The sequence below is a fragment of the Ipomoea nil genome, unplaced genomic scaffold, assembly GCF_001879475.1.
Source record: "Ipomoea nil cultivar Tokyo-kokei standard unplaced genomic scaffold, Asagao_1.1 scaffold2749, whole genome shotgun sequence".
NCBI classification, from domain to species: domain Eukaryota; kingdom Viridiplantae; phylum Streptophyta; class Magnoliopsida; order Solanales; family Convolvulaceae; genus Ipomoea; species Ipomoea nil.
This window is the reverse complement of record NW_017619177.1, coordinates 811,373-822,050: the sequence shown is the minus strand read 5'-3', so window position 1 is coordinate 822,050 and position 10,678 is coordinate 811,373.

Here is a 10,678-nt window from a genome sequence, read left to right as displayed (position 1 = left end):
CCCACGAAAGGAGGAAAGTTCGTGGTCAAGTGGGAAGGGCCTTATCGCATTGCTGCTATGGTCCAAGCCGGCACATATAAACTGGAGACATTGGAGTGGAAGCCCGTCGACCGGATCTGGAATGTTACTCACTTGAAGAAGTTCTATCAGTAAAGTGAAGTTCTATCAGTAAAAGGTTAGCTCCGTGTATTCACTTGAGGCTCAACTTTGAATAAATATTATCGCTTTCCGCATCTTAAAAATAGTTTCTGAGAAAGAAAAAGCCTAAAGGGTCGCCTCGACTGAGGGACTCGGCGAGAAAAGATACGGAACAAGGGCCCAAACCCTTAGACGTTTCCGAGAAAAAACATACAGGAGTCACCTCGACTGAGGGACTCGGCGAGAAAGTAAAGAAACGACGGGGCACTGATCCTAAACAGTTTCTGAGAAAGAAAAAGCCTAAAGGGTCACCTCGACTGAGGGACTCGGCGAGAAAAGATAGGAAACAAGGGCCCAGACCCTTAGACGTTTCCGAGAAAAAGCCTACAGGAGTCGCCTCGACTGAGGAACTCGGCGAAGAAGTAAATAAACGACGGGGCACTGACCCTAAACAGTTTCTGAGAAAGAAAAAGCCTAAAGGGTCACCTTGACTGAGGGACTCGGCGAGAAAAGATAGGAAACAAGGGCCCAGACCCTTAGACGTTTCCGAGAAAAAGCCTACAGGAGTCGCCTCGACTGAGGGACTCAGCGAGAAAGTAAAGAAACGACGGGGCACTGACCCTAAACAGTTTCTGAGAAAGAAAAAACCTAAAGGGTCGCCGCAACTAAGGGACTCGGCGAGAAAAGATAGGAAACAAGGGCCCAGACCCTTAGACGTTTCCGAGGAAAAGCCTACAGTAGTCGCCTCGGCTGAGGGACTCAGCGAATCAAAAAACTAACGTATTAGGAGTCACTAGGGCGTAAGGATTCAATAGAGGCAGTCGCAGGGCATAAACAAAGATTGCATAATGAGAAGAAAAGTGCGAGAAGAGCTTTAAAAAAGTTTTCATTCATTAAAAGGCACGAATAGGAGACCTGCCCTTACAAAAAGATTATTAAAAAAAAGCGCTAGACTATGGGGGAGGGGGTGTCGACGTCGACTTCCTCGACTCGTTCTTCCGCCGATGTTCCAGCTGGAGGAGCGGGTGAAGGGTCTTCCGCCGGAGGGAGCGGCTCAGTCGACACTACCGGACTCGCCACAGGAGAAGCCATTGGATCAACAGGTGCGTCAGCGACCGACAGAGGATCAAGTACCGGCTTGAAACCCCAAATCTCGGGAGTGAAGGTCGAGTCGCGAGCCAGCAGGAGGGCATGGATCTCCATCTGCGCTTCACGATAGCCCATGCGGTAATCGCGCTCGCCCAGATCCAGCAAGTATTCATCTCCTTCGGGAGTCGCCAACCACTCCTTTGCCACCTCCTCCTACCGACTGGCCACCACCGACTTCACGTCTGCCTTGAAGGCAGCCGACTTCTTGTAATCGGCTACCGAGGTAGTGGCAATGGTCGCCACCTTGTCCCGCTCTTCCTCCCACTGGTGGGAGACTCTCAGCAGCTCGGCGGTGTGGACCTCCCTCGTCTTGGCGTAAACCGCATGTTCCTCTTGTCGGGCCTCCTCTGACTAGCGTAGACGAGTGGTGAGAGAATGCATCGTGGCCTTGAACGCCCGCATCCGTTTCCTCAATTCCAGCTGGAAGGTGAGGTTCTGGGAAGAAGGAAGACACGTTAGCAACAGTTGGGAGAGAGGAAATCAAAGAAAATGCCTGGAATACTTACGCGGTAAGACTGTCGTAGGGAGGCCTCCAGGATGTACTCGTCCTACATCTGGCTCGCCGTCTCGAAGTCTTTAGGAAGAAGGACGTGCTCGGCCCAGTTCTGGACCGAGTAGTTGCCCTGCCAGATCTGGGCATTTTCTTCGAGTTCCAGACCTAGTCGAATCTTCTTGGGGGCCGGCGCGTCCGACTGCTCAAATGGCCGCTTGGAGCTTGGGCTCTCAGTTGGGGGCGGAGGCGGCAGCCTAGAGGGAGAAGCAACGGGAGACGGCGACAGATCCACCATGTTCCTCGGTGGAGGTGGAGTCGCCCTGGGAGCCGAAGAAGGAAGAGATGGGGAAGTCGCGGGAGCACCCGTTGCTCGCTGAGACAATCGGCACCTCATCTTCTCTATGCAGTCAGCCATGTCCGGCGTTGGGATCTCAGCTTCGTCCGAGCTCGTGGAGTCAGAATCATACGGACCTGTATAAAGAAGAAGTAAAGGATCAGCAGTCGGGCTAAACAAGGAAACTACGGAAAGAAAGGTCACAAAGAGGCTACCTGTGGTGGCCGCGCCGGCTGGCAAAAGGCCCCATTTCTCCATGACCAATACTTGACAGAGTAAGGTCCCAAGCTCTTCAGGAACTCGGCACCCTAGATCAGGGTTTGAAGAGAGCAGTCGGCCATATGGTGGGAAAGGCGAAGGCAGTGAAAGAGGGGCGGACGAAAAAGAAATAGGGCTTCCAGTTCTTTATGGAATCTGGAAGACCCTCGAACAACTGACGCCAGGACGGGCGGAGACCTGAACGAAGCCTGGGGAGTGTGAACCGACCTTGTTCACCGTAAATAGGCATCTAAATAGATCCAGGTCGGGCTCACAGAGCCACCAGTGACGTAGGTTGATGAAGCAGGTAAGAAGGCGGTGCGAGTTGGGTACTAGTTGACCCGGAACCAGATTATAATGGCGGTAGAAAAGAGAAAGAAAATGAGAGGGTGGTACTCGGAAGCCAAAGGCCACCGAGTGCAGGTGAATACTGATGCAACCCTCTGGCGGGTCATAGATTAGCCGGCTTTCCGGAGGGAAGACGGTGGCTGAAGGCCCAAGAAGAAAACAGGCCATGTAGAGGTCCGCCTCAGAAACCTGCGACGGAAGTCCCGCCGGCCGGGGTATGGAGTCAAATTTACCCCTCGACCGTTGGGCGCCCTCGGGAAGAGCCGCCACCGTCGTGAGAGGGGCTGGGCTCAGAGGAGTGACCGCCCCCGAAGATGAAGGGGCCGGTTGAGACGAAGATGCCGATGGAGGACCAGACGGGATCTCCATACGGCGAGGAGGAGTGGAAGATGAAGACGAGGAAGTGGAGGCGGGAGACTCCGCCGAGCGGCGAGAAGGAGAAGAAGAAGGAGAAGAAGGCATGGTACCAACCTGAGTAAACTCCGGTAAGAAGAGACGCAGGAGAAGACCAAACTGGATCTCGGAGGTTTTTTGCAGAAGATATGGATGAAATGAGGAGAGGAGGGAAGACGGAGTATTTAAACGAGGGAAAATCCCAAGAGACTGCCACGTGTCATGCATCCACTGGAGGATAGCAAGGGTCGATGAGATGTGAAGGAACATTTGCAATTAATGCCCTCGAGAAGCGGAACGACGGTTGAGGCCTAGGGTTAGCCTATGACGGTGCGTCTGGCCTAGGTCTAGGACGAGTAGAGATGGCCCAGCCTATTGACATAAGACCCATCGTAGGCCACGGCCTCTGGGCTGCCTGGGTACGGGTCGAAGGTATCTCAAGAAGGGTCACTGGGCCAGGCCCACCAGTCGGCATAAGTAGCTCCGGATGAGCAAGGCCGAGTCCATTGGTCGAGTCGGGAGTCGACGTCGACCTCTCGTTGTACGAGATAAGGCGAGAGTCGGCTAATAAGAAACGTAAAGTAGTGGGCAATGCATGACAAGTAAAAAGACGAAAGAACGACAATTTATTAATCATAGAGGGATAAGGGCCTGCATCTCGGCCAGAGTTACAAAGTAAAAGACAAGTCACGGATCAGTCTTCTCTTCCGCAGGATGAGCAGGAGGCGGACCTTCCAGGAAGAGCTGAGGACGAAAGGGCGGAGGAGTCGGAACCGACTCCAGCACATCATCCAGGTAGACGGCAGGCTTCCCGTCATCAATCATCTGGAGGGGCCTCTCAATGGCGCTGGGAGACATAGCCACCCCGAAAAGAGGAGGAACCTCCAACACCTCTTCCTCATCCGGCGTTGGATCTTCCACTACGGGCTCCACTCGGCGCTCGGTCGAATCCATGGGAACCAAGTCTAACATATCCGGAGGCACTACGATGGGATCTGAGGTCGAGTCGCCCACCAGATGTCCACCGTTAGCTAGCCTCTGAAGCCTCACCTTCTTCAGACGAGCGTGTTCCTTGTTGCGAATGGAGACAGAATTCAGGAATCTTGGTTAGAGAATGGTTCCATCAAATCCGCTTGGGAAGAGCGAGATTCGCACTTTGACTGAAAAAGTAAGATCTCCCAGGGATACGGGAAAGGTCGCGGATGTCAAACCTTAGGGTCTGTCATCAGGTTGACTCGGAGACCGGTCGACCAGTGAGCTTGGGCGAGTGAAAAACAGAAATCTCGAAAAGAAATAAAAAATAGTATTATTAATCAGAAAGGCGGTACGCAGATCAAGGAGCTTATTACATCAACAAATAAAATATATAAGTGCTCCTTTCGTAGCCCTCCCTTGAAACCTCGCTGGCAGACTCCGGTTAGCACGATCACTCGTTGAGGGAAGAAGGCTCATCCCTAGAGAACATCTCCTCCGATGGTCCGGTAGGAGATGAGCAGAAGGAATCCCAGAAAGCAGGCATAATAGGCGGCACGACTGGCACCTCATCGTCTAGGTATAATGATATGAGCATTTTACACTCATATTTTAGGTACATTTTTATAATATTTTCGTATTAATTATTTCATATTATTTAACAATTAGTTATTTTTAGAGTTTAACAATTTATGAACTAAATATAATACTAAATAAATATATAATATATTATAATATATATGTATATACTACGTACCATCCTACTACTACTACTAATAATAATAATAATAATATATAATATATCTAATAAACAAATATATAGAATACATGTATATTACGTACTACTAATAATATAAATATATATAATATATAATATATTATAGTATTTACTACGTACTACATACTATACATATATATAAAATATAATACTTACTAATATATATATATATATATATATATATATATATATATATATATATATATATATATTAGTATTATGTTGGTTATGTTGGTCAAAGCAGCAGGAAATGCATAGAAGAATTGAAAGTTTCCATCCACTCATTTTGGCGCAAATAGTGGAAGTCTTCAGACATGAAGCTAAAGAATAGGAAAAGCAAATGGTGGAAATTGATTTGGCCTATTTTTAGAATGCTATAAATAGTAGAAATTTCCTATTGTAAAATCGTTCATTCTTCCCCTCTCGATTATTCTGTAAAGCCGTTATCAATGTTCATTCATTGCTAATTTCTTTAGCTTGGTTTAGTGAATTGAAGCCCCGGAATTGATTATGCTGTAAGATTATTTATTTATTTTTATTATATAATTTTTATACATTTGGGTATTAAATATTCTTCTAAGTTATTTGAATAGTTGTATCATTTAATTGCTAGGGAAGCCTACTAGTTATTTACTTGATATAATTATTTGCTATATTAGATAATGTTGTGCTACAAATTATTCTAATATTCAGTAGCAACTGGGTTAATTATTGACGGCTTAGTGATAATTGGACTCGGGCAGAATATTTTCCTAAGTTAAATGCAACCGCTTGTGCTTGTGTTATTTAGTTTGTCGGTTTTCCTAGTTCCTATTGCTGCTATTAAATTAAATCTATAGCGCTTGTCTTAGGTTATTTAGTAGTTAGGGGTAATTAAACCGCGTGTGCTTTAGTTACCTATAACTAAGGGAAAACGGAAATGAAATAATTTCACGACAAATATTCAATTGCATATTAATTACTTTACTAATCAATGATCAGTGTTAAATTCCGGTGGTGGATCTTTACTAACCAAGGTTTTCTATTATAAGTGCTTTCAATATATTAGTTTCATTGCTTTATTCGATTTATTTAATCTCTTGTTTATTTAAATTATCTTTTACTTAATCTTTATTCTCGTTATTTTCCAAACCCCCCCATTATTTCCTTGAGCACAAAAGTTAAACTAGTTACTCCTCGTGGGATCGATCCTTACTCCCGCTACTACGTTTGTAAGGTTTTAATTTGGGAGCCTACGACAGCTCACCATATAACTCCAAGGCGGTACGTAGATCAAGGAGCTTATTACATCAACAAATAAAATATATAAGTGCTCCTTTCGTAGCCCTCCCTTGAAACCTCGCTGGCAGACTCCGGTCAGCACGATCACTCGTCGAGGGAAGAAGGCTCATCCCTAGAGAACATCTCCTCCGATGGTCTGGCAGGAGATGAGCAGAAGGAATCCCAGAAAGCCCGCATAATAGGCGGCACGACTGGCACCTCATCGTCTAGGTATAACTCCAAGTATCGAGTGAAATCAACATCGGTCATCAGATCAGTCGCTGGCCCGTCCAGATCGTCGAGTGGGATAGTGAAGGTCATCCGGAAGGCTAGTTGCTCCGGGACCGCCACCTCGACGAAGGACCCGTCTTGTGCAGTAACCCTGACCATAGTTGGAGGCGGGGGGTCGGCCGAGGTCGGAGTGTTCGCCGCGGAAGATGGAATAGTTTTCGGCGGCTGGGAAATAGAGGAAGCAGCACCAACATGAGGCCTCCAGGAGGAAGGTCGAGGAGCCTTCTTCTTGCCCTCTCTTTCTGGCCTCGACCGCTTAGAGGGAAGAGGGCAACGAGGCGACCCAAAGTCTATCTTCTTTCCTTTCATAGGGGAGCGGCCCATGATTGATCAAGGAGGTGATGGAAGATGGAAAGACCAGAGTGCTATTTATAGGCTCCCCAAAGAGAGGGGAGGAATCTAAACGGCCCCGGTGAATCAGGCGAGATTGCGAAAAATCTGGGCATTACTCGGACAATTAAATAGAAGATTCGCTGATTAAGGGGAAGAGATATTGCTACTTTCCCATACCCGAGTTAGAGGACCGAGTATGAGAAAGTGAGGGACTAGTTGATGGGGTATGGACCCCGGCCCAAGAAGAGCAAGCTCAAAAGGTGAAGTCTAGGAAGGATGGAAGAGCCCAGAGCGAGTAAGGCACGACCCAGTAGATGAAAGTTTGGACCAGTAGCAGGACCCGACAGAGGCCTGGACCGAGTCCAGGAGTCGGCCCAGGCCCGGGGTAAAGAGAGGACTCGGCAAGAGCCGTTGCGCGGCATTTATAGCGGCATTTAAGGGGCTCAACCAGTGAGCCGTTGAGAGGCCCAAAGAGCCGTTGGCCGGCCCAGTAACGGCACCCAACGGCCTTAAGACATAATTAGCCCCTAATGACCTTTTATTACGTTGTAACTCAATTTAAAGGAGGGCCTGCTATATAAAGGCCCCTCCGTGAATGTAAAAGGGGCGAGTCCATGCCCAGATTAGAGAGAGACACCATTTTTGCTACTCCTGTTCATTATTTTCATTTTCAGAGCTTTTTGTTGAAATGTGAATCCACCAACCAAAGGTTGTGTTGGACCTCCTTGGGCCCAAAAACCCTAAAACCAACAAACATAATACCATATAGAAAAGACATATTAGTTATATTCTATAATATAATAATATTTTTGGTAACATTATTGTTTGCAAATTCTCCGTATTTTTTTTTAAGTATTTATAATACAGTGTAGAAAAAATATTAATTAATTAGGTAATAACATAATAGCATAATTGGTAATATTATGTATGGTATTACTGTGTAGAATTTTTGGATGTTTATCACCAACTAATTTAATACAACTTATTCTGTAAGCAAATGTAAAATAGAAATTAACTAAAATCTTGGTAATAGTGTTTCCATATTCAATGCGCTCACGTACTAAAATGGAAAAGAAAATTGTCAAATTATTGCATTTTAATTTTACACAATAATATTACACAGTAGAATATATCAAATCACAATTATATCATAAATCTTTCACACTTTAAAACAATGGAATGGAAATTAAAAATGGAATGGAAATATTTCAATAATAATATTCTACATCATCAAGTAAAGGAAAATTAAAAATGGAAAAGAAATATTTTAATAATAATATTCTACATTATCAATAGTAAAATCATATTTTAAAAAATAGTAACAGGGCGTTTGGTTGGAGATGTGGAATTACGTGAGAAAAGATTTGCAATTCCATGGGAGATGAATTACTGAGAATAAAGTGGGAATTTAAATTCCAATGTTTGGTTGACAGGAATAGAATTACTGGAAATTTCAATTCCAATGTTTGGTATACATGGAAATTGAAAGGGAATAAGTAGTATAAAGTCTAAAATGTCCATTGTTGTTGTCAAATATTAATTTTAGATTAAAAAAGGGAGGGGTAATTTTGACTCATCACTATCTTTTTTTCTTCTTAAAATCCCAGGAATTAAAATACCAGGGGGAGACATGGGATTTTAATTCCACGAAAATGGAGGAATTGCAATTCCATGGAATTGCAATTCCTTTCAACCAAACAAGGGAATTTTGTAGCATTTGGAATTAGGTGGGAATTAAGTGGAAAGAGAATTTAAAATCCCTCCAACCAAACGCCCTATAAAGGTAAATTAAAAATGAAAAGAAAATTAAAAATAAAACAGAAATATTTGAACAATAATATTCTACATCATCAAATAAAAATAGGACATAAATTAGGTAAAAATATCACTGAATCTATATTCTAATTGACTAATTGATTGAAAATATAAAAGGAAATTGATATTAATGATCCATAATTGACTAAAATAAAAAAAACAAATGGCCAATCATTGCATTATAATTAAAAATGAAACAGAAATTAAAAATTAGACAAAAATATTTTAATAATAATATTCTACATCATCAATAGTAAATGCATATTTTAAACAATAGTAAAAGTAAATTAAAAATGGAACGGGAATATTTCAATAATAATATCTACATCATCAATTAAAAATGGAATGAAAATTAGGTAAAAATATCAGTACATTTTGATATTCTAATTGACTGAAAATAAAAAAAGAAAAATTGGCTTAAAATGAATCTGATATTCTAATTGATTGAAAATAAATAAAAAAAAAAGAATAATTGGCTGAAAGTGTATATGATATTACTAATTGACGAAAAATATAAAAGGATCACTAATTGAGTGATATTCTATCATTATATATTTTCACCCGAGTAACCTGTCCTGATGGACGGAAAGCGTTAGCTCTAGACGAGGATGGACAAGATCGTGTTGACACTACCAATGTCATCTACAAAGAGGTTTCAATAATGTGTTAATACAATCGTTGATATTATGTTTTTTTAAATGACAAAATTGCTATATATCTAGACAAAAAACATATCTTCCGTATATACAAATAATTAAGATAGCAATTCATTCCTATAACTGAGTTGCTAGAGAATGAACACATTTACCTAATTTATAAAAAAAAAAAAATACTAAACGATGATAAATAAAACCCAAAGTTACCGCACTGCATGCGTAGATCAATTATTTGCTCAAATTCAAGCAATGATAACATTAAAACACATAAATGATTCAAATCACATATTCAATTGCACTATACAATATTTGATGTTCTAATTTAAATAATTATATATCAATCTAAATATTCTTAATATATTATAACAAATCTATTCCGTGCATCGAACGGGCGTAAATACTAGTGTTTTAAATAAAAATATTTATATTGATATTTATGGTCTATTTAAACCATTAAGCAAAAGGGGTGGTTTGTAATTGAGTGAGTGATATTCTTTGTCACAAAAAATAAAATCAATTCATCATTAACCAAAGGTTAAAAGTTCGATTCTTAACTTTGGGTATAAAGTAACATGAAATCTTAAAGCCAACTATCTCACTCAATAAAGAGTTAATTACCAAAATGGTCCTTTGACTATTACAAAATTATCAAGAGAAAATTTCAATTTTGGTCACACGACAATATGTGCTTTGTTAATTTCAGCACCTAACTTTTAAAAGTGTCAATTTAGTACCTTGAGTATGTAATTTTTGTCAATTTTGGTCACTCCGGCCTAATTGACGGTCAAATTTGGCCGGAATAATTTAATCCAACATTTCTGAGGGGTAAAATGGTATTTTCTATGATAATGTCTCATATTTAATTTAAGATAGATCATTAGCGCAACATAGATTCTCGTTTTCTTCATCTGACAAGCACCTGCAGTGATCTAACTCATCCATCTCAATAGTTCGACCGACACTGACTAATCCATCCCTCCACGATATTTTCATGTTAGACTCAGATGCATTTCCAAATGAGGAATCGGAAAGCAAAGATGCAGCAGCATCCCTGCGTTTTTGACATTCAGCGATGCCGATGAAACTAAAAGGCGAGGTTGAATTAGTAAACTTGAAACTCATCCCAGGAGCATCATGAGTTGGCATCTAATTCTGAGGTGATAGGTTCGCTTTGCGAAGAATTTCTGTAACCTTATCAAGTTCATATTTGAATCCAGGCTGCTTATGATGTTCGTCTACATTAAGCCACGACAATCCAAAATCTAGGGCTGAGCTTGAATCTAACTTGGGGGTCTGAATGACATTACCACAGCTTAACGTGCTCGTAGAATGTGGAGAATTATCCATCACAAAGCTATCATTTTTCTCATAGGAAGGCTTGGATAACTCTTGCAATTCAGATTCCATTGGAGAATGCAAAACGATCCTTGTCTTCCCCACGGTGCTACAATCGCAATCCA